Consider the following 25,618-nt stretch of genomic DNA (forward strand, 5'->3'; position numbering starts at 1 on the left):
CCATCCTCCTCTCTCTCTCTACCTCCATCTGGAAAAAGCTGTCATTACGGCTGAGCGTTTAAATCTGGGATTTCTATTCTCGGCAGGGATGAACTCTGCAGCTCTCTCTTCTTTACACCCCTAAATCTCTCTACCTCCATCCCCCTCTCTCTCTACCTCCATCCCCATCGCTCTCTACCTCCACCCCCTCTCTCTCTACCTCCATCCCCATCGCTCTCTACCTCCATACCCCTCTCTCTCTCTACCTCCATCCCCATTGCTCTCTACCTCCATCCCCTCTCTCTCTCTACCTCCATCCCCATTGCTCTCTACCTCCATCCCCCTCTCTCTCTCTACCTCCATCCCCATCGCTCTCTACCTCCATCCACCTCTCTCTCTACCTCCATCAACATCGCTCTCTACCTCCATCCCCCTCTCTCTCTCTACTTCCATCCCCATTGCTCTCTACCTCCATCCCCCTCTCTCTTTACCTCATCCCTCTCTCGCTCTAACTCCATCCCCCTCGCTCTCTCTACCTCCATCCTCATTGCTCTCTACCTCCATCTCCCTCTCTCTCTATACCTCCATCAACATCGCTCTCTAACTCCATCCCTCTCTCTCTCTGCCTCCATCCCCCTCTCTCTTTACCTCCATCCCCCTCTCTCTTTTCCCCCATCCATCTCTCTTTCTCTACCTCCATCCTCATCCCTCTCTCTCTCTACCTCCACCCCCCTCTCTCTCTCTACCCCCATCAACATCGCTCTCTACCTCCATCCCTCTCTCTCTCTGCCTCCATCCCCCTCTCTCTTTACCTCCATCCCCCTCTCTCTTTTCCCCCATCCACCTCTCTTTCTCTACCTCCATCCCCATCGCTCTCTATCTCCATCCCCCACTCTCTCTACCTCCATCCCCCTCTCTATTTTCCCCCATCCACCTCTCTTTCTCTACCTCCATCCCCATCGCTCTCTATCTCCATCCCTCTCTCTCTCTACCTCCGTCCCCCTCTCTCTTTACCTCCATCCCCCTCTCTCTCTATACCTCCATCAACATCGCTCTCTACCTCCATCCCCCTCTCTCTTTACCTCCATCCACCCCTCTCTCTCTACCTCCATCCCCCTCTCTCTTTACCTCCATCAACCTCTCTCTTTACCTCCATCAACCTCTCTCTTTACCACCATCAACCTCTCTTTCTCTACCTCAATCCCCATCGCTCTCTATCTCCATCCCCCTCTCTCTCTACCTCCATCCCCTCTCTCTTTACCTCCATCCACCTCTCTATCTTTACCTCCATCCCCCCCTCTCTCTCTCTACCTCCATCCCCTATCTCTTTACCTCCATCCACCTCTCTCTCTCTACCTCCATCCCCCTCTCTCTTTACCTCCATCCACCTCTCTCTTTACCTCCATCAACCTCTCTCTTTACCACCATCAACCTCTCTTTCTCTACCTCAATCCCCATCGCTCTCTATCTCCATCCCCCTCTCTCTCTACCTCCATCCCCTCTCTCTTTACCTCCATCCACCTCTCTCTCTTTACCTCCATCCCCCCCTCTCTCTCTCTACCTCCATCCCCTATCTCTTTACCTCCATCCACCTCTCTCTCTCTACCTCCATCCCCCTCTCTCTTTACCTCCATCCACCTCTCTCTCTCTCTCTCTCTCTCTCTCTCTCTCTCTCTCTCTACCTCCATCCCCCTCTCTCTCTAACTCATCCCCCTCTTTCTTTACCTCCATCCATCCACCTCTCTCTCTCTACCTCCATCCCCCTCTCTCTTTACCTCCATCCACCCATCTCTCTCTACCTCCACCCCCCTCTTTCTTTACCACCATCAACCTCTCTATTTACCTCCATCCCCATCACTCTCTACCTCCATCCCCCTCTCTGTTTACCACCATCAACCTCTCTCTTTACCTCCATCACCCTCTCTCTTTACCTCCATCCCCCTCGCTCTCTACCTCCATCCCCCTCTCTCTCTCTACCTCCATCTGGAAAAAGCTGTCATTACGGCTGAGCGTTTAAATCTGGGATTTCTATTCTCGGCAGGGATGAACTCTGCAGCTCTCTCTTCTTTACACCCCTCTATCTCTCTACCTCCATCCCCCTCTCTCTCTACCTCCATCCCCATCGCTCTCTACCTCCACCCCCTCTCTCTCTACCTCCATCCCCATCGCTCTCTACCTCCATACCCCTCTCTCTCTCTACCTCCATCCCCATTGCTCTCTACCTCCATCCCCCTCTCTCTCTCTACCTCCATCCCCATTGCTCTCTACCTCCATCCCCCTCTCTCTCTCTACCTCCATCCCCATCGCTCTCTACCTCCATCCACCTCTCTCTCTACCTCCATCCCCATCGCTCTCTACATCCATCCCCCTCTCTCTCTCTACCTCCATCCCCATCGCTCTCTACATCCATCCCCCTCTCTCTCTCTACCTCCATCCCCCTCTCTCTCTACCTCCATCCCCTCTCTCTTTACCTCCATCCACCTCTCTCTCTTTACCTCCATCCCCCCCTCTCTCTCTCTACCTCCATCCCCTATCTCTTTACCTCCATCCACCTCTCGCTCTCTACCTCCATCCCCCTCTCTCTTTACCTCCATCCACCCTCTCTCTCTCTCTCTCTCTCTCTCTCTCTCTCTCTCTCTCTCTCTACCTCATCCCCCTCTTTCTTTACCTCCATCCATCCACCTCTCTCTCTCTACCTCCATCCCCCTCTCTCTTTACCTCCATCCACCCCTCTCTCTCTACCTCCACCCCCCTCTTTTTTTACCACCATCAACCTCTCTATTTACCTCCATCCCCATCACTCTCTACCTCCATCCCCCTCTCTCTTTACCACCATCAACCTCTCTCTTTACCTCCATCCCCCTCTCTCTTTACCTCCATCCCCCTCTCTCTCTACCTCCATCCCCCTCTCTCTCTCTACCTCCATCTGGAAAAAGCTGTCATTACGGCTGAGCGTTTAAATCTGGGATTTCTATTCTCGGCAGGGATGAACTCTGCAGCTCTCTCTTCTTTACACCCCTCTATCTCTCTACCTCCATCCCCTCTCTCTCTACCTCCATCCCCATCGCTCTCTACCTCCACCCCCTCTCTCTCTACCTCATACCCCATCGCTCTCTACCTCCATACCCCTCTCTCTCTCTACCTCCATCCCCATTGCTCTCTACCTCCATCCCCCTCTCTCTCTCAACCTCCATCCCCATTGCTCTCTACCTCCATCCCCCTCTCTCTCTCTACCTCCATCCCCATCGCTCTCTACCTCCATCCACCTCTCTCTCTACCTCCATCCCCTCTCTCTCTCTACCTCCATCCCCATTGCTCTCTACATCCATCCCCCTCTCTCTCTCTACCTCCATCAACATCGCTCTCTACCTCCATCCCCCTCTCTCTCTCTACTTCATCCCCATTGCTCTCTACCTCCATCCCCCTCTCTCTTTACCTCATCCCTCTCTCGCTCTAACTCCATCCCCCTCTCTCTCTCTACCTCCATCCTCATTGCTCTCTACCTCCATCTCCCTCTCTTTACCTCATCCCTCTCTCTCTCTCTACCTCCATCCCCCTCTCTCTCTCTACCCCCATCAACATCGCTCTCTACCTCCATCCCTCTCTCTCTCTGCCTCCATCCCCCTCTCTCTTTACCTCCATCCCCCTCTCTCTTTTCCCCCATCCACCTCTCTTTCTCTACCTCCATCCCCATCGCTCTCTATCTCCATCCCCCACTCTCTCTACCTCCATCCCCCTCTCTATGTTCCCCCATCCACCTCTCTTTCTCTACTTCCATCCCCATCGCTCTCTATCTCCATCCCTCTCTCTCTCTACCTCCGTCCCCCTCTCTCTTTACCTCCATCCCCCTCTCTCTCTATACCTCCATCAACATCGCTCTCTAACTCCATCCCTCTCTCTCTCTGCCTCCATCCCCCTCTCTCTTTACCTCCATCCCCCTCTCTCTTTTCCCCCATCCACCTCTCTTTCTCTACCTCCATCCCCATCGCTCTCTATCTCCATCCCCCTCTCTCTCTATACCTCCATCAACATCGCTCTCTACCTCCATCCCTCTCTCTCTCTGCCTCCATCCCCCTCTCTCTTTACCTCCATCCCCCTCTCTCTTTTCCCCCATCCACCTCTCTTTCTCTAACTCCATCCCCATCGCTCTCTATCTCCATCCCCCTCTCTCTCTACCTCCATCCCCCTCTCTCTTTACCTCCATCCACCTCTCTCTCTTTACCTCCATCCCCCTTTCTCTCTCTCTACCTCCATCCCCCTCTCTCTTTACCTCCATCCACCTCTCTCTCTTTACCTCCATCCACCTCTCTCTCTCTACCTCCATCCCCCTCTCTTTACCTCCATCCACCTCTCTCTCTCTCTACCTCCATCCCCCTCTCTCTCTAACTCCATCCCCCTCTCTCTTTACCTCCATCCATCCACCTCTCTCTCTCTACCTCCATCCCCCTCTCTCTTTACCTCCATCCACCCCTCTCTCTCTACCTCCATCCCCCTCTCTCTTTACCTCCATACAACCTCTCTCTTTACCACCATCAACCTCTCTTTCTCTACCTCAATCCCCATCGCTCTCTATCTCCATCCCCCTCTCTCTACCTCCATCCCCCTCTCTCTCACTCCATCCACCTCTCTCTCTTCACCCCATCTCCCCTCTCTCCTCATCCCTCACTCCCCTCTCTCTTTACCTCCATCCACCTCTCTCTCTCTCTCTCTCTATCTCACTCCCCTCTCTCTCTCTAACTCATCCCCCTCTTTCTTTACCTCCATCCATCCACCCTTCCTCCCTCTACCTCCATCCCCCTCTCTCTTTACCTCCATCCACCCCTCTCTCTACCTCCAACCCCTCTTTCTTTACCACCATCAACCTCTCTCTCTACCTCCATCCCCATCACTCTCTACCTCCATCCCCCTCTCGCTTTACCACCATCAACCTCTCTATTTACCTCCATCCCCCTCTCTTTACCTCACTCCCCTCTCTCTACTCCTCACTCCCCTCTCTCTCTACCTCCATCCCCATCACTCTCTACCTCCATCCCCCTCTCGCTTTACCACCATCAACCTCTCTATTTACCTCCATCCCCCTCTCTCTCTTTACCTCCATCCCCCTCTCTCTACCTCCATCCCCCTCTCTCCTCTCATCCTCCAACCCCTCTTTCTTTACCACCATCAACCTCTCTCTCTACCTCCATCCCCATCACTCTCTACCTCCATCCACCTCTCTCTTTACCTCCACCCCCTCTCTCCTTCTTCCACCCTCATCTCCCTCTCTCTCCATCTCCATCCCCCTCTCTCTCTATACCTCCATCAACATCGCTCTCTACCTCCATCCCTCTCTCTCTGCCTCCATCCCCCTCTCTCTTTACCTCCATCCCCCTCTCTCTTTTCCCCCATCCACCTCTCTTTCTCTAACTCCATCCCCATCGCTCTCTATCTCCATCCCCCTCTCTCTCTACCTCCATCCCCCTCTCTCTTTACCTCCATCCACCTCTCTCTCTCTTTACCTCCTTCATCCCCCTTTCTCTCTCTCTACCTCCATCCCCCTCTCTCTTTCACCCCTCTCATCCACCTCTCTCTCTTTACCTCCATCCACCTCTCTCTCTATCCCTCCATCCCCCCTCTCTTTACCTCCATCCACCTCTCTCTCTCTACCTCACTCCCCTCTCTCTCTAACTCCATCCCCCTCTCTCTCTTTACCTCCATCCATCCACCTCTCTCTCTCTCCACCCCTCATCCCCCTCTCTCTTTACCTCCATCCACCCCTCTCTCTCTACCTCCATCCCCCTCTCTCTTTACCTCCATCAACCTCTCTCTTTACCACCATCAACCTCTCTTTCTCTACCTCAATCCCCATCGCTCTCTATCTCCATCCCCCTCTCTCTCTACCTCCATCCCCCTCTCTCTTTACCTCCATCCACCTCTCTCTCTTTACCTCCATCCCCCCCTCTCTCTCTCTACCTCCATCCCCCTCTCTCTTTACCTCCATCCACCTCTCTCTCTCTCTCTCTACCTCCATCCCCCTCTCTCTCTAACTCATCCCCCTCTTTCTTTACCTCCATCCATCCACCTCTCTCCCTCTACCTCCATCCCCTCTCTCTCTTTACCTCCATCCACCCCTCTCTCTACCTCCAACCCCTCTTTCTTTACCACCATCAACCTCTCTCTACCTCCATCCCCATCACTCTCTACCTCCATCCCCCTCTCGCTTTACCACCATCAACCTCTCATTCATCCTCATCCCCCTCTCTCTTTACCTCCATCCCCCTCTCTCCACCCCCATCCCCCTCTCTCTCTACCTCCATCCCCATCATTTTCTACCTCCATCCCCCCCCTTTACCAGCATCAACCTCTCTCTTTACCTCCACCCCCCTCTCTCTCTACTTCAATCCCCCTCTCTCTCTACCTCCATCCACCTCTTTCTCTCTACCTCCATCCCCCTCTCTCTCTAACTCCATCCCCCTCTCTCTTTACCTCCATCCATCCACCTCTCTCTCTCTACCTCCATCCCCCTCTCTCTTTACCTCCATCCACCCCTCTCTCTCTACCTCCATCCCCCTCTCTCTTTACCTCCATCAACCTCTCTCTTTACCACCATCAACCTCTCTTTCTCTACCTCAATCCCCATCGCTCTCTATCTCCATCCCCCTCTCTCTCTACCTCCATCCCCCTCTCTCTTTACCTCCATCCACCTCTCTCTCTCTTTACCTCCATCCCCCCCTCTCTCTCTACCTCCATCCCCTCTCTCTTTACCTCCATCCACCTCTCTCTCTCTCTCTCTCTCTACCTCCATCCCCCTCTCTCTCTAACTCATCCCCCTCTTTCTTTACCTCCATCCATCCACCTCTCTCCCTCTCCACCCCTCTATCCCCCTCTCTCCCTCCACCCCCATCCACCCCTCTCTCTACCTCCACCTCTTTCTTTACCACCATCAACCTCTCTCTCTACCTCCATCCCCATCACTCTCTACCTCCATCCCCCTCTCGCTTTACCACCATCAACCTCTCTATTTACCTCCATCCCCCTCTCTCTCTTTACCTCCATCCCCCTCTCTCTCTACCTCCATCCCCCTCTCTCTCTACCTCCATCCCCATCATTTTCTACTCCATCCCCCCCTCTTCTTTACCAGCATCAACCTCTCTCTTTACCTCCACCCCCCTCTCTCTCTACTTCAATCCCCCTCTCTCTCTACCTCCATCCACCTCTTTCTCTACCTCCATCCCCCTCTCTCTCTCTACTTCCACCTCCCTCCTCTACCTCCATCCCCCTCTTATCTTTACCTCCATCCATCTCTTTCTCAACCTCCATCCACCTCTCTCTTTTTCTCCATCCCCCTCTCTCTTTACCTCCATCCCCCTCTCTCTTTACCTCCATCCCCCTCTTTACCACCATCAACCTCTCTCTTTACCTCCATCCAGCTCTCTCTTTTTCTCCATCCCCCTCTCTCTTTACCTCCATCCCCCTCTCTCTACTTCAATCCCCCTCTCTCTTTACCACCATCAACCTCTCTCTCTACCTCCAGCCCCCTCTCTTTACCTCCATCCCCCTCTCTCTCTATCTCCTTCCACCTCTCTCTCTCTACCTCCATCCCCATCTCTCTACCTCCATCCCCCTCTCTCTCTCACCCCCACCCCCCTCCCTCTCTCACCTCCATCCCCACCTCTCTCTCTACCTCCATCCCTCTCTCTTTCACCCCCATCCCCCCCTCTCTCTACATCCATCCCTTTCTCTCTACCTCCATCCCCCCCTCTCTATCCTCCATCCCCCTCATTCACCCCCCTCTCGTTTTACCTCCACCCCCTCTCTCTCTTTACCACCATCAACCTCTCTCTTTACCTCCATCCACCTCTCTCTTTACCTCCATCCCCTCTCTCTACCTCCATCCACCTCTCTCTCTACCTCCATCCCCCTCTCTCTCATCCACTCCCTCTCTCTCTCTCTCTACCTCCATCCACCTTCTCTCTCTACCTAAAATCCCCCTCTCTCTCTACCTCCATCTCCCTCTCTCTTTAACTCCATCCCCCTCTCTCTACCTCCATCACCCTCTCTCTTTATCTCCATCCCCCTCTCTCTCTACTTTCATCCCCCTCTCTCTCTACCTCCATCCACCTTCTCTCTCTACCTCCACCCCCCCCTCTCTGCCTCCACCCCCCTCTCTCTTTAACTCCATCCCCCTCTCTCTCTACCTCCATCCCCCTCTCAAACTCCATCCCCCTCTCTCTACCTCCATCCCCATCTCTCTACCTCCATCCCCATCGCTCTCTACCTCCATACCCATATCTCTACCCCTCATCCCCCTCTCTCTCTACCTCCATCCCTCCCTCTCTCTACCTCCATCCCCATCTCTCTACCTCCATACACTCTCTCTCTTTACCTCCATCCCCCTCTCTCTCTACCTCCATCCTTTTCTCTCTACCTCCATCCCCCTCTACATCCATCCCCCTCTCTCTCTACCTCATCCACCTTCTCTCTCTACCTAAATACCCCCCTCCCCCCTACCTCCATCCAATCTCTCTTTACCTCCATCCCGCTCTCTCTCTACCTCCATCCCTTTCTCTCTACCTCCATCCCCCTCTCTCTCTACCTTCATCCCCCTCTCTCTACTTCCATCCCCCTCTCTCTCTACCTCCATCCACCTTCTCTCTCTACCTCCATCCCCCTCTCTCCTACCTCCATCCCCCTCTCTCTTCAACTCCATCCCCCTCTCTCTCTACCTCCATCCCCCTCTCTCTCTACATCCATCCCCCTCTCTCTCTACCTCCATCCATCTTCTCTCTCTCTATCTCCATCCCCCTCTCTCTCTACCTCCATCACCCTCTCTCCTCTTTAACTCCATCCCCCTCTCTCTCTACCTCCATCCCCTCTCAAACTCCATCCCCCTCTCTCCTACCTCATCCCCCTCTCTCTACCTCCATCCCCATCGCTCTCTACCTCCATACCCCTGTCTCTCTCTACCTCCATCCCCATCGCTCTCTCCACCCCCATCCCCCCCTCTCTCTCTACCTCCATCCACCTCTCTCTCTACCTCCATCCACCTCTCTCTCTACCTCCATCCCCATCTCTCTACCTCCATCCTCCCTCTCTCTACCTCCATCCCCATCTCTTCCTCCACCCCCCTCTCTCTCTACCTCCATACCCCTGTCTCTCTCTACCTCCATCCCCCATCGCTCCATCCTCATTCCCCCTCTCTCTCTACCTCCATCCCCCTCTCTCTTTACCTCCATCCACCTCTTTCTCTACCTCCATCCACCTCTCTCTTTTTCTCCATCCCCCTCTCGTTTTACCTCCACCCCCTCTCTCTTTACCACCATCAACCTCTCTCTTTACCTCCATCCACCTCTCCTCTTTACCTCCATCCCCCTCTCTCTACCTCATCCACCTTCTCTCTCTACCTAAAATCCCCCTCTCCTCTACCTCCATCCCCCTCTCTCTACCTCCATCACCCTCTTCTCTTTATCTCCATCCCCCTCTCTCTACTTTCATCCCCTCTCTACTCCATCCACCTTCTCTCTCTACCTCCATTCCCCTCTCTCTCTACCTCCATTCCCCTTTCTCTTTCTAACTCCATCCCCCTATCTCTCTACCTCCATCCCAAAGTAATCTCTTTATCTCCATCCCCCTAACTCTCTCTACTTCCATCCCCCTCTCTCTTTACCTCCATCCCCCTCTCTTGCTACCTCCATCCACCTCTCTCTTTACCTCCACCCACCTCTCTCTTTACCTCCATCCCCCTCTCTCTTTACCTCCATCCCCCTCTCTCTCTCACTCCATCCCCCTCTCTCTCTACCTCCATCCCCATCTCTCTCTATCTCCATCCACCTCTCTCTCTCTACCTCCATCCCCATCCCCATATCTCTACCTCCATCCCCCTCTCAATCTACCTCCATCCCTCCCTCTCTCTACCTCCATCCCCATCTCTCTACCTCCATCCACTCTCTCTTTACCTCCATCCCCCTCTCTCTCTACCTCCATCCCTTTCTCTCTACCTCCATCCCCTCTCTCTACATCCATCCCCTTCCCCACCCCCCAATCACCCTCCCTCCACCTAAAATCCCCCTCTCTTCTACCTCCATCCCCATCTCTCTACCTCCATCCCCATCGCTCTCTACCTCCATACCCATGTCTCTCTCTACCTCCATCCCCCTCTCTCTCTACCTCCATCCCCATCTCTCTACCTCCATACACTCTCTCTTTACCTCCATCCCCCTCTCTCTACCTCCATCCTTTTCTCATCCCTCCATCCCCCTCTCTCTCTCTACATCCATCCCCCTCTCTCTCTACCTCATCCACCTTCTCTCTCTACCTAAAATCCCCCTCTCTCTCTACCTCCATCCACTCTCTCTTTACCTCCATCCCCCTCTCTCTCTACCTCCATCCCTTTCTCTTTACCTCCATCCCCCTCTCTCTCTACCTCCATCCCTTTCTCCATCCCCTCATCACCATTGCTCCATCGCTCATTGCTCTCTCCATCCCCCTCTCTCTTTACCTCCATCCCCCTCTCTCTTTACCTCCATCCCCCTCTCTCTTTACCACCATCAACCTCTCTCTTTACCTCCATCCACCTCTCTCTTTTTCTCCATCCCCCTCTCTCTTTACCTCCATCCCCCTCTCTCTCTACCTCCATCCCTAACTCTCTACCTCCACCCCCCTCTCTCGCTACATCCATCCCCCTCTCTCTACCTCCATCCACTCTTCTCTCTACCTAAAATCCCCCTCTCTCTACCTCCATCCCCCTTCTCTCAAACTCCATCCCCCTCTCTCACCCCCTCATCACCCTCTCTCTTTATCTCCATCCCCCTCTCTCTCTCTACTTTCATCCCCCTCTCTCTCTACCTCCATCCACCTTCTCTCTCATCCTCCATCCCCCTCTGTCCTTCATCCCCCTCTCCATCAAACTCCATCCCCCTCTCTCTCTACCTCCATCCCCCTCTCTCCTTCTTTAACTCCACCCCCCCTCTCTACCTCCATCCCCATCTCTCTACCTCCATCCACTCTCTCTTTACCTCCACCCCCCTCTCTCTCTACCTCCATCCACCTCTCGCTTTACCTCCATCCCCCTCTCTTGCTACCTCCATCCACTCTCTCTTTACCTCCATCCCCCTCTCTCTCTACCTCCATCCCCTTCTCTCTACCTCCATCCCCCTCTCTCACATCCATCCCCCTCTCTCTACCTCCATCCACCTTCTTTCTCTACCTGAAAATGCCCCTCTCTCTCTACCTCCATCCCCCTCTCTCTTTACTCCATCCCCCTCTCTCTAACTCCATCACCCTCTCTCTTTATCTCCATCCCCCTCTCTCTCTACTTTCACTCCCCTCTCTCTACCTCCCCCTCTCTCTCTCTACTTTCATCCCCCTCTCTCTCTACCTCCATCCACCTTCTCTCTCTACCTCCATCCCCCTCTCTCTACCTCCATCCACTCTCTCTTTACCTCCATCCCCCTCTCTCTCTACCTCCATCCACCTCTCTCTTTACCTCCATCCCCCTCTTGCTACCTCCATCCACTCTCTCTTCACCTCCATCCCCCTCTCTCTCTTACCTCCATCCCTCTCTCTCTACCTCCATCCACCTTCTCTCTCTACCTCCATCCCCTCTCTCTCTACCTCCATTCCCCTCTCTCTCTACCTGCATCCCCCTATCTCTCTACCTCCATCCCAAAGTCTCTTTATCTCCATCCCCCTAACTCTCTCTACTTCCATCCCCCTCTCTCTCTACCTCCATCCCCCTCTCTTGCTACCTCCATCCACCTCTCTTTACCTCCACCAACCTCTCTCTCTACCTCCATCCCCCTCTCTCTCTACATCCATCCCCCTCTCTCTCTACCTCCATCCACCTTCTCGCTCTACCTAAAATCCCCCTCTCTCTCTCTACCTCCATCCCCCTCTCTCTTTAACTCCATCCCCCCTCATCTCCATCACCCTCTCTCTTTATCTCCATCCCCCTCTCTCTCTACTTTCATCCCCCTCTCTCTACCTCCATCCACCTTCTCTCTCCACCTCCATCCCCCTCTCTCTTTACCTCCATCCACCTCTTTCTCTACCTCCATCCACCTCTCTCTTTTTCTCCATCCCCATCTCGTTTATCTTCCACCCCCCTCTCTCTTTACCTCCACCCCCCTCTCTCTTTACCACCATCAACCTCTCTCTTTACCTCCATTCCCCTCTCTTTACCTCCATCCACATCTCTCTCTACCTCCATCCCCCTCTCTCTCTACCTCCATCCCCCTCTCTCTCTCTACTTCCATCCCCCTCTCTCTCTACCTCCATCCCCCTCTCTCTTTAACTCCATCCCCCTCTCTCTCTACCTCCATCCCCCTCTCTCTACCTCCATCCCCATCGCTCGCTACCTCCATACCCCTCTCTCTCTACCTCCATCCCCATCGCTCTCTACCTCCATCCCCATTGCTCTCTACTTCCATCCCCCTCCTCTTTACCTCCATCCCCCTCTCTCTTTTCCCCCATCCACCTCTCTTTCTCTACCTCCATCCCCATCGCTCTCTATCCCACTCCCCTCTCTACCTCCATCCCCCTCTCACTTTACCTCCATCCACCTCTCTCTCTCTCTCTCTCTCTCTCTCTCTACCTCCATCCCCCTCTCTCTCTAACTCCATCCCCCTCTCTCTTTTGCTCCATCCATCCACCTCTCTCTCTCTACCTCCATCCCCCTCTCTCTCCTTTACCTCCATCCACCCCTCTCTCTACCTCCATCCCCCTCTTCCTTCTTTCTTACCTCCATCCCCTATCTCTTTACCTCCATCCACCTCTCTCTCTCTACCTCCATCCCCCTCTTTCTCTACCTCCATCCCCTCTCTCTCTACTTCCACCCCCCTCTCTCTACCTCCACCCCCCATCTTTACCTCCATCCACCTCTTTCTCAACCTCCATCCACCTCTCTCTTTTTCTCCATCCCCCTTCTCTCTTTACCTCCATCCCCTCTTCTCTCACCCTCCATCCCCCTCTCTCTTTACCACCATCAACCTCTCTCTTTACCTCCATCCACCTCTCTCTTTTTCTCCATCAACCCTCCTCTTTAACACCATCAACCTCTCTCTCTACCGCCATCCCCCTCTCTCTTTACCTCCATCCCCCTCTCTCTATCTCCATCCACCTCTCTCTCTACCTCCATCCCCATCCCCATCTCTATCCATCCCCTCTCTCTCTCCACCCTCCATCCCTCCTCCTCTACCTCCATCCCCATCTCTCTACCTCCATCCACTCTCTCTTTACCTCCATCCCCCTCTCTCCCACCTCTCATCCTAACTCTCTACCTCCACCCCCCTCTCTCTCCGCTACATCCATCCCCCTCTCTACCTCCATCCACCTTCTCTCTCTACCTAAAATCCCCCTCTCTCTCTACCATCTCATCCCCCTCTCTCTTTAACTCCATCCCCCTCTCTCTACCTCCATCACCCTCTCTCTTTATCTCCATCCCCCTCTCTCTCTACTTTCATCCCCCTCTCTCTCTACCTCCATCCACCTTCTCTCTCTACCTCCATCCCCCTCTCTCTCTGCCTCCATCCCCCTCTCTATTTAACTCCATCCCCCTCTCTCTACCTCCATCCCCTCTCTCTTTTATGCTCCCCCACCTCCATCACCCCACCCTCCACCACTTTCTCTCTCACCTCCACCCCCCTCTCTCTCTACCTCCATCCACCTCTCTCTTTCACCCCTCATCTCCCTCTTGCTACCTCCATCCACTCTCTCTTTCACCCCTCCATCCCCCCTCTCTCTCTCTACCTCCATCCCTTTCTCTCTATCTCACTCCCCCTCTCTCTCTACATCACTCCCCTCCCCCTCTACCTCCATCCACCTTCTCTCTCTACCTAAAATCCCCCTCTCTCTCTACCTCCATCCCCCTCTCTCTTTAACTCCATCCCCCTCTCTCTAACTCCATCACCCTCTCTCTTTATCTCCATCCCCCTCTCTCTACTTTCATCCCCCTCCTCTCTACCTCCATCCACCTTCTCTCTCTACCTCCATCCCCCTCTCTCTCTACCTCCATCCACTCTCTCTTTACCTCCATCCCCCTCTCTCTCTCTCTCTACCTCCATCCACCTCTCTCTTTACCTCCATCCCCCTCTCTGCTACCTCCATCCACTCTCTCTTCACCTCCATCCCCCTCTCTCTACCTCCATCCCTGTCTCTCTACCTCCATCCACCTTCTCTCTCTACCTCCATCCCCCTTCTCTCTACCTCCATTCACCTCTCTCTCTACCTGCATCCCCCTATCTCTCTACCTCCATCCCAAAGTCTCTTTATCTCCATCCCCCTAACTCTCTACTTCGATCCCCCTCTCTCTCTCTACCTCCATCCCCCTCTCTTGCTACCTCCATCCACCTCTCTTTACCTCCACCAACCTCTCTCTCTACCTCCATCCCCCTCTCTCTCTCTCTACATCCATCCCCCTCTCTCTACCTCCATCCACCTTCTCGCTCTACCTAAAATCCCCCTCTCTCTCTACCTCCATCCCCCTCTCTCTTTACCTCCATCCACCTCTTTCTACCTCCATCCACCTCTCTCTTTCTTCCATCCCCATCTCGTTTTACCTCCACCCCCCTCTCTCTCTACCTCCATCCACCTTCTCTCTACCTCCATCCCCCTCTCTCTTTACCTCCATCCACCTCTTTCTCTCATCCACCACCTCTCTCTCTATCTCCATCTCGTTTTACCTCCACCCCCCTCTTTACCACCATCAACCTCTCTCTTTACCTCCATCCACCTTCCTCACTCCATCCCCCTCTCTCTCTACCTCCATCCACCTCTCTCTCTACCTCCATCCCCATCTCTACCTCCATCCTCCCTCTCTCTACCTCCATCCCCATCTCTTCCTCCACCCCCCTCTCTCTCTACCTCCATCGCTTTCTCTCTACCTCCATCCCCCTCTCTCTCTACATCCATCCCCCTCTCTCTCTACCTCCATCCACCTTTCTCTCTACCTCCATCGCCCCTCTCTCTTTAACTCCATCCCCTCTCTCTCTACTTCCATCTCCCTTTCTCTCTACCTCCATCCCCCTGTCTTGCTACCTCCATCCCCCTCTCTCTCTACCTCCATCCCCCTCTATCTTTATCTCCATCCCACTCTCTCTCTACTTCCATCCCCCTCTCTCTCTACTTCACTCCCCTCCCCTACCTCCATCCCCTCTCTCTCTACTTCATCTCCCTCTCTCTACCTCCATCCACCTTCTCTCTCTACCTCCATCCCCCTCTCTCTCTACCTCCATTCCCCTCTCTCTTTAACTCCATCCCCCATCCACCTCCATCCCCCCCTCTCTCACCCCCATCACCCTGTCTCTTTACCTCCATCCCCCTCTCTCTCTCTACCTCCATCCACTCTCTTTTTACCTCCATCCCCCCCTCCTCTCTACCTCCATCCCTTTCTCATCCTCCATCCCCCTCTCTCTCTACCTCCATCCACTCTCTCTTTCACCTCCATCCCCCTCTCTCTCTGTACCTCCTTCCACTCTCTCTTTACCTCCATCCCCCTCTCTCTACCTCCTTCCCTTTCTCTCTACCTCCATCCCCCTCTCTCTCTACCTCCATCCACTCTCTCTTTACCTCCATCCCCCTCTCTTTACCTCCTTCCACTCTCTCTTTACCTCCATCCCCCTCTCTCTCTACCTCCATCCCTTTCTCTCTACCTCCATCCCCATTGCTCTCTACTTCCATCCCCCTCTCTCTACCTCCATCCCTTTCTCTCTACCTCCATCCCCCCTCTCTTACCTCCATCACCCTGTCTCTTTATCTCCATCCCCCTCTCTCTACCTCCATCCACTCTCTCTTTACCTCCATCCCCCTCTCTACCTCCATCCCTTTCTCTCTACCTCCATCCCCCTCTCTCTCTACCTCCATCCCCATCGCTCTCTGTCATCCTCCATCCCCCTCTTTCTCTCTACCTCCATCCCCATTGCTCTCTACTTCCATCCCCCCTCTCTTTACCACCATCAACCTCTCTCTCTACCTCCTCATCCACGTCTCTCTCTACCTCCTTCATTCCCCTCTCTCTTTACCACCATCAACCTCTCTCTACCTCCATCCACGTCTCTCTCTACCTCCATCCCCCTCTCTCTCTACCTCCATCCCCCTCTCTCTCTACTTCCATCCCCCTCTCTCTCTACCTCCATCCCTTTCTCTCTACCTCCATCCCCCTCTTTCTCTACCTCCATCCACTCTCTCTTTACCTCCATCCCCCTCTCTCTTTACCTCCTTCCACTCTCTCTTACCTCCATCCCCCTCTCTCTCTACCTCCATCCCTTTCTCTCTACCTCCATCCCCCTCTCTCTCTACCTCCATCACCCTCTCTCTTTATCTCCATCCCCTCTCTCTACTTTCATCCCCCTCTCTCTCTACCTCCATCCACCTTCTCTCTCTACCTCCATCCCCCTCTCTCTCTCTACCTCCATCCCCATCTCTCTCTACCTCCGTCCCCTCTCTCTACTTCCACCCCCCTCTATCTTTACCTCCATCCACCTCTCTCTCTCATCCCTCCATCCCCCTCTCTCTACCTCCATCACCCTGTCTCTTTACCTCCATCCCCCTATCTCTCTACCTCCATCCACTCTCTCTTTCACTCCATCCCCCTCTCTCTCTACCTCCATCCCTTTCTCTCTACCTCCATCCCCCCCTCTCTACCTCCATCCACTCTCTCTTTACCTCCATCCCCCTCTCTCTACCTCCATCCCTTTCTCTCTACCTCCATCCCCCTTTTCTCTACCTACATCACCATTGCTCTCTACTTCCATCCCCCCTCTCTTTACCTCCATCCACCTCTTTCTCTCTACCTCCATCCCCATTGCTCTCTTCCTCCATTCCCCTCTTTCTCTCTACCTCCATCCCCATTGCTCTCTACTTCCATCCCCCTCTTTCTCTACCTCCATCCCCATTGCTCTCTACTTCCATCCCCCCTCTCTTTACCACCATCAACCTCTCTCTCTCACCTCCATCCACGTCTCTCTCTACCTCCATTCCCCTCTCTCTTTACCACCATCAACCTCTCTCTCTACCTCCATCCACGTCTCTCTCTACCTCCATCCCCCTCTCTCTCTACCTCCATCCCCCTCTCTCTCTACTTCCATCCCCCTCTCTCTCTACCTCCATCCCCCTCTCTCTTTAACTCCATCCCCCTCTCTCTCTACCTCCATCCCCCTCTCTACCTCCATCCCCATCGCTCTTACCTCCATACCCCTCTCTCTCTCTACCTCCATCCCCCTCTTTCTCTCTACCTCCATCCCCATTGCTCTCTACTTCCATCCCCCTCTCTCTCTTTACCTCCATCCACCTCTTTCTACCTCCATCCACCTCTCTCTTTTTCTCCATCCCCATCACTCTCTACCTCCATTCCCCTCTTTCTCTCTACCTCCATCCCCATTGCTCTCTACTTCCATCCCCCTCTTTCTCTCTACCTCCATCCCATTGCTCTCTACTTCCATCCCCCCCTCTCTTTACCACCATCAACCTCTCTCTTTACCTCCATCCACCTCTCTCTCTACCTCCATCCACGTCTCTCTCTACCTCCATTCCCCTCTCTCTTTACCACCATCAACCTCTCTCTCTACCTCCATCCACGTCTCTCTCTACCTCCATCCACCTCTCTCTTTACCTCCATCCTCCTCTCTCTCTACTTCAATCCCCCTCTCTCTCTACCTCCATCCCCCTCTCTCTTTACCTCCATCCCCCTCTCTCTACCTCCATCCCTTTCTCTACCTCCATCCCCCTTTCTCTCTACCTCCATCCCCCTCTATCTTTATCTCCATCCCACTCTCTACTTCATTCTCTCTCTCTACTTCCATCCCCCTCTCTCTCTACCTCCATCCCCTCTCTCTACTTTCATCCCCCTCTCTCTCTACCTCCATCCACCTTCTCTCTCTACCTCCATCCCCCTCTCTCTCTACCTCCATTCCCCTCTCTCTTTAACTCCATCCCCCTATCTCTCTCACCCCTCATCCCCCCCTCTCTCTACCTCCATCACCCTGTCTCTTTACCTCCATCCCCCTCTCTCTCTACCTCCATCCACTCTCTTTTTACCTCCATCCCCCCTCTCTCTCTACCTCCATCCCTTTCTCTCTACCTCCATCCCCCTCTCTCTACCTCCATCCACTCTCTCTTTACCTCCATCCCCCTCTCTCTGTACCTCCTTCCACTCTCTCTTTACCTCCATCCCCCTCTCTCTACCTCCTTCCCTTTCTCTCTACCTCCATCCCCCTCTCTCTCTACCTCCATCCACTCTCTCTCTTTACCTCCATCCCCCTCTCTCTTTACCTCCTTCCACTCTCTCTTTACCTCCATCCCCCTCTCTCTCTCTCTACCTCCATCCCTTTCTCTCTACCTCCATCCCCATTGCTCTCCATCCTCCATCCCCCTCTCTCTACCTCCATCCCTTTCCTCCACCCCTCATCCCCCCTCTCTACCTCCATCACCCTGTCTCTTTATCTCCATCCCCCTCTCTCTCTACCTCCATCCACTCTCTCTTTACCTCCATCCCCCTCTCTCTACCTCCATCCCTTTCTCTCTACCTCCATCCCCCTCTCTCTCTACCTCCATCCCCATTGCTCTCTACTTCCATCCCCCTCTTTCTCATCCTCCATCCCCATTGCTCTCTACTTCCATCCCCCCTCTCTTTACCACCATCAACCTCTCTCTCTACCTCCATCCACGTCTCCTGACCTCCATTCCCCTCTCTCTTTACCACCATCAACCTCTCTCTCTACCTCCATCCATCCGTCTCTCTCCTACCTCCATCCCCCTCTCTCTCTACCTCCATCCCCCTTTCTCTCTACTTCCATCCCCCTCTCTCTCTACCTCCATCCCTTTCTCTCTACCTCCATCCCCCTCTCTCTCTACCTCCATCCACTCTCTCTTTACCTCCATCCCCCTCTCTCTTTACCTCCTTCCACTCTCTCTTTACCTCCATCCCCCTCTCTCTACCTCCATCCCTTTCTCTCTACCTCCATCCCCCTCTCTCTACCTCCATCACCCTCTCTCTTTATCTCCATCCCCTCTCTCTCTACTTTCACTCCCTCTCTCTCTACCTCCATCCACCTTCTCTCTCTACCTCCATCCCCCTCTCTCTCTCCATCCCCATCTCTCTCTACCTCCGTCCCCCTCCTACTTCCACCCCCCTCTATCTTTACCTCCATCCACCTCTCTCTCATCCTCCATCCCCCTCTCTCTCTACCTCCATCACCCTGTCTCTTTACCTCCATCCCCCTATCTCTCTACCTCCATCCACTCTCTCTTTACCTCCATCCCCCTCTCTCTCTACCTCCATCCCTTTCTCTCTACCTCCATCCCCCCCTCTCTCTACCTCCATCACCCTGTCTCTTTACCTCCATCCCCCTCTCTCTTTACCTCCATCCACTCTCTCTTTACCTCCATCCCCCTCTCTCTACCTCCATCCCTTTCTCCATCCTCATCCCCCCTTTCTCTCTACCTCCATCACCATTGCTCTCTACTTCCATCCCCCCTCTCTTTACCTCCATCCACCTCTTTCTCTCTACCTCCATCCCCATTGCTCTCTTCCTCCATTCCCCTCTTTCTCTTACCTCCATCCCCATTGCTCTCTACTTCCATCCCCCTCTTTCTCTCTACCTCCATCCCCATTGCTCTCTACTTCCATCCCCCCTCTCTTTACCACCATCAACCTCTCTCTCTACCTCCATCCACGTCTCTCTCTACCTCCATTCCCCTCTCTCTTTACCACCATCAACCTCTCTCTCTACCTCCATCCACGTCTCTCTCTACCTCCATCCCCCTCTCTCTCTTCTACCTCCATCCCCCTCATTCCATCCCCCTCTCTCTCTCTACCTCCATCCCCCTCTCTCTTTTACTCCATCCCCCTCTCTCTCTACCTCCATCCCCCTCTCTACCTCCATCCCCATCGCTCTCTACCTCCATACCCCTCTCTCTCTACCTCCATCCCCATCGCTCTCTACCTCCATCCCCCTCTTTCTCTCTACCTCCATCCCCATTGCTCTCTACTTCCATCCCCCTCTCTCTCTTTACCTCCATCCACCTCTTTCTCTACCTCCATCCACCTCTCTCTTTTCTCTCCATCCCCATCACTCTCTACCTCCATTCCCCTCTTTCTCTCTACCTCCATCCCCATTGCTCTCTACTTCCATCCCCCCTCTTTCTCTCTACCTCCATCCCATTGCTCTCTACTTCCATCCCCCCCTCTCTTTACCACCATCAACCTCTCTCTTTACCTCCATCCACCTCTCTCTCTCTCTACCTCCATCCACGTCTCTCTCTACCTCCATTCCCCTCTCTCTTTACCACCATCAACCTCTCTCTCTACCTCCATCCACGTCTCTCTCTACCTCCATCCACCTCTCTCTTTACCTCCATCCTCCTCTCTCTACTTCAATCCCCCTCTCTCTCTACCTCCATCCCCCTCTCTCTTTACCTCCATCCCCCTCTCTACCTCCATCCCCCTCTCTCTCTACTTACATCCCCCTCTCTCTCTACTTCCATCCCCCTCTCTCTCTACCTCCATCCCCATCTCTCGCTACCTCCTTCCCCCTCTCTTTTTACCTTCATCCACCTTTCTCTCTACCTCCGTCCCCCTCTCTCTGTACTCCCATCCCCCTCTCTCTTTACCTCCATCCACGTCTCTCTCTACCTCCATTCCCCTCTCTCTTTACCACCATCAACCTCTCTCTCTCTACCTCCATCCACCTCTCTCTTTACCTCCACCCCCCTCTCTCTCTACTTCAATCCCCCTCTCTCTCTACCTCCATCCCCCTCTCTCTCTACCTCCATCCCCCTCTCTCATCCCTCCATCCCCCTCTCTCTCTACCTCCATCCCCCTCTCTCTCTACTACCATCCCCCTCTCTCTCTCTACCTCCATCCACCTCTCTCTTTACCTCCATCCCCCTCTCTCTCTACTTCAATCCCCCTCTCTCTCTCTACCTCCATCCCCCTCCATCTTTACCTCCATCCCACTTCTCTTTACCTCCATCCACCTCTCTCTCTACTTCAATCCCACTCTCTCTACCTCCATCCACCTCTCTCTTTACCTCCACCCCCCTCTCTCTCTACTTCAATCCCCCTCTCTCTACCTCCATCCCCCCTCTACCTCCATCCCCCCTCTCTCTACCTCCATCCCCCTCTCTCTACCTCCATCCCCCTCTCTCTACTACCATCCCCCTCTCTCTCTACCTCCATCCCCATCTCTCGCTACCTCCTTCCCCCTCTCTTTTTACCTCCATCCACCTTTCTCTCTACCTCCGTCCCCTCTCTCAACCTCCATCCCCTCTTCCTCATCCTCCACCCCCATCTCTCTACTCCATCCACTCTCTCTTTACCTCCATCCCCCTCTCTCTCTACCTCCATCCACTCTCTCTCTCACCCCCATCCCCATCTCTCTACCTCCATCCCCATCGCTCTCTACCTCCATCCCCCTCTTTCTCTCTACCTCCATCCCCATTGCTCTCTTCTTCCATCCCCCTTCTTTACCTCCATCCACCTCTTTCTCTACCTCCATCCACCTCTCTCTTTTTCTCCATCCCCATCACTCTCTACCTCCATTCCCCTCTTCTCTTCTTACCTCCATCTCCATTGCTCTCTACTTCCATCCCCCTCTTTCTCTCTACCTCCATCCCATTGCTCTCTACTTCCATCCCCCCTCTCTTTACCACCATCAACCTCTCTCTTTACCTCCATCCACCTCTCTCTCTCTACCTCCATCCACGTCTCTCTCACTCCCTCATTCCCCTCTCTCTCCTTTACCACCATCAACCTCTCTCTCTCTACCTCCATCCACGTCTCTCTCTACCTCCATCCCCCTCTCTCTTTACCTCCATCCCCCTCTCTCTCTACTTCAATCCCCCTCTCTCTCTACCTCCATCCCCCTCCTTTACCTCCATCCCCTCTCTCCACCCCTCATCTCCCTCTCTCTATCTTCCATCCCCCTCTCTCTCTACTTCCATCCCCCTCTCTCTCTACCTCCATCCCCATCCCCATCTCTCGCTACCTCCTTCCCCCTCTCTTTTTACCTCCATCCACCTTGACTAGGAGAGAGAGTAAGAATGCAAACGAGAGAGGGTAAGAAAATGAACAGAGAGCGAGTAGGATTGAAAAGCAGCGCGAGGTCAGACTGCAAAAGAGAGCAGGGAAGCGCTTACAAAGAGAGCGTCGCCTGCACAACGAGCGAGAGTAGAAGAAAAAGAGAGGGGGTAAGACTGAATAAGGGCGAGAGTAAGCAGGAAAAGAGAGAGAGTAAGAATGAAAAAGAGAGAGGGTAAGAATGAATAGGAGAGAGAGTAAGAATGGAAAAGAGAGAGGGTCATAATGATTAAGAGAGAGAGTAAGAATGAATAGGAGAGAGAGTAAGTAATGAATCAGAGAGAGGGTCAAGAATGAAAAAGAGAGAGGTAGGATTGAAAAAGAGAGAGAGTACGAATGAAAAAGAAAGAGGGTAAGAATGCAATAGTGAGAGGGTACGACATGCACTACGAGAGAGAGTAGGATTGAACTAGAGAGAGAGTAAGAATGAATAAGAGAGAGGGTAAGAATCAAAAAGAGAGAGAGTAGATTGACACAGAGAGAGAGTAAGAATGAAAAAGAGAGAGAGTAAGAATGAAACAGAGAGAGAGAGTAAGAATGAACAAATGAGAGAGGTACGAAGGAAAAGAGAGCGGGGGTCAAGCATGAACAGGGAGAGAGTAAAAGAGAGTAAGAATGAACATGCGCGAGTAAGAATGACACTAGAGAGAGCGTCACTCTCTTTACTCCATCCCCCTCTCTCTCTACCTCCATCCCTTTCTCTCTACCCCATCCCTCTCTCTCTCATCCTCCTCTACCTCCATCCCTTTCTCTCTACCTCCATCCCCTCTCTCTCTACCTCCATCCCCCTCTCTCTCTACATCCATCCCCCTCTCTCTCTACCTCCATCCACCTTCTCTCTCTACCTCCATCCCCCTCTCTCTCTACCTCCACCCCCCTCTCTCTTTAACTCCATCCCCCTCTCTCTCTACCTCTATCTCCCTCTCTCTCTACCTCCATCCCCTCTCTCTTTAACTCCATCCCCCTCTTTCTCTTCTCACTACACTCTATTCTTATATTTAACCCAGATCCACTCAATTTCATTCTCTCATATTTGCTCTCCCTTATTCTCTTATTCTCTCCCTGCTCTCTCCCTCTCCCCACCTACACCCACCCCATATCTGTTTCTGCCCCCCTCCCTCCCTCCCAGCACCTCCACCCCTACCTACCACTCTCTCTCCCTCTCTTTCTCTTCCTCTCCCCCTTCCCAGCACCTCCACCCCTACCTACCACTCTCTCTCCCTCTCTTTCTCCCCCCTTCCCAGCACCTCCACCCTTACCAACCACTCTCTCTCCCTCTCTTTCTCTTCCTCCCCCCTTCCCAGCACCTCCACCCCTACCTACCACTCTCTCGCCCTCTCTTTCTCTTCCTCTCCCCCTTCCCAGCACCTCCACCCCTACCTACCACTCTCTCTCCCTCTCTTTCTCTTCCTCTCCCCCTTCCGAGCACCTCCACCCCTACCTACCACTCTCTCTCCCTCTCTTTCTCTTCCTCCCCCCCTTCCCAGCACCTCCACCCCTACCTACCACTCTCTCTCCCTCTCTTTCTCTTCCTCCCCCCTTCCGAGCACCTCCACCCTACCTACCACTCTCTCTCCCTCTCTTTCTCTTCCTCTGACCCCTTCCCAGCACCTCCACCCCTACCTACCACTCTCTCTCCCTCTCTTTCTCTTCCTCTCCCCCTTCCCAGCATTTCCACCCCTACCTACCACTCTCTGTCCCTCTCTTTCTCTTCCTCTGCCCCCTTCCCAGCATTTCCACCACTACCTCTCTCTCATTCTCAAAATTTGAACTACCCCTCTGCATTAGAGTGTTTGGCTAGTAACCGAAAGGTTGCTATTTTGAATCCAAAAGGTGAAAAAAATATGTTGATGTGCTCTTGAGCAAGGCACATAACCCTAATTGCTCTGGGGTTGCTGTTGATAATGGGCGTGACGCCACTCTCCGAAGGTGTCTCAGGGGATTTGGGATAAGCAAAAAACACATATCCAATTCACAAATGCATATTAATGACATTTGTACATGTGTGAAATACCAACCTAATTATTATTAAAACTCTGGGTCTGAGTACAGAAAGAGCAATATAAACTGAATCTCATAGATCACACTCAACTTCTACACTACACTGAACAAAAATATAAACGCAATATGAAACAATTGCAGTTGCAGTTCATATAAAGGAAATCAGTCAATTGAATTTAGGCCGTAATCTATGGATTTCACATGACTGGGAATACAGATATGCATCTGTTGGTCACAGATATCTTAAAAAAAAAAAGTAGTGGAGTAAATCAGACAACCAGTCAGTATCTGGTGTGACCACCATGCAGTGCAACACATGTCCTTCTCATAGAGTTGATCAGGTCTGTTGACTGTGGGCTGTGGAAACATGTCCCATTCCTCTTCAATGGCTGTGCGAAGTTGCTGGATATGGGAGGGAACTGGAACACGCTGCCATACAAATCAAATCCAGAGCATCCTAAACATGCTATATGGAGTATGCAGGCCATGGATGAACTGGGACATTTTCAGCTTCCAGGAACTGTTGACAGGTCATGCAGGCCATGGATGAACTGGGACATTTTCAGCTTCCAGGAACTGTTGACAGGTCATGCAGGCCATGGATGAACTGGGACATTTTCAGCTTCCAGGAACTGTTGACACGTCATTGCGACAAGGGGCAGTGCTTCATCATGCTGAAACATGAGGTGATTGCTGCGGATGAATGGCACCACAATGGCACCTCAGGAAAATCATCACAGTAGCTCTGTGCATTCAAATTGCCATTGATAAAATGCAATTGTGTTCATTGTCTGTAGCTTATACCTGTCCATACCATAACCCCAATGCCACCATGGGGAACTCTGTTCACAACATTGACATCAGCAAATCACTCGCCCACACAATGTCATACACGCTTGTCTTCCATCTGACCTGCACAGTTGAACTGGGATTCATCTGTGAAGAGCACACTTCTCCAGCGTGCCAGTTGTCATCGAAGGTGAGCATTTACCTACTGAAGTTGGTGACGACGCTGAACTGCAGTCAGGTCAAGACCCTGGTGAGGACGACGATCAAGCAGATGATCTTTCCTAAGATCATTTCTGACAGTTTGTGTAGACATTCTTTTGTTGTGCTAACCCATAGTTTTATCAGCTGTTTGAGTGGCTGGTCTCAGACGATACTGCAGGTGAAGAAGCCAGATGTGGAGGTCCTGGGCTGGCATGCTTACAGGTGGTCTACGGTTGTGAGGCCAGTTGGATGTATTGACAAATTCTCTAAAATGACATTGGAGGCGGCTTAAGGTAGAGAAATTAACATTAAATTATCTGGCAACAACTCCAGTGGACATTCCTGCAGTCAGCATGCCATTTGCATGCTCCCTCAAAACTTGAGACATCTGTGCCATTGTGTAGTGTGACAAAACTACACATTTTAGTATGGCCTTTTATTTCCCCCAGCACAAGGTGCACCTGTGTAATGATCATGCTGTTTCATCAGCTTCTTGAAATGACACACCTGTCAGGTGGATGGATTATCTTGGAAAAGGATAAATGCTCACTAACAGGGATGTATACGAATTTGTGCACAAAATGTGAAATAAATAAA

This window comes from Oncorhynchus mykiss, chromosome 24, assembly GCF_057628025.1.
Source record: "Oncorhynchus mykiss isolate SJ-2025 chromosome 24, ASM5762802v1, whole genome shotgun sequence".
NCBI classification, from domain to species: domain Eukaryota; kingdom Metazoa; phylum Chordata; class Actinopteri; order Salmoniformes; family Salmonidae; genus Oncorhynchus; species Oncorhynchus mykiss.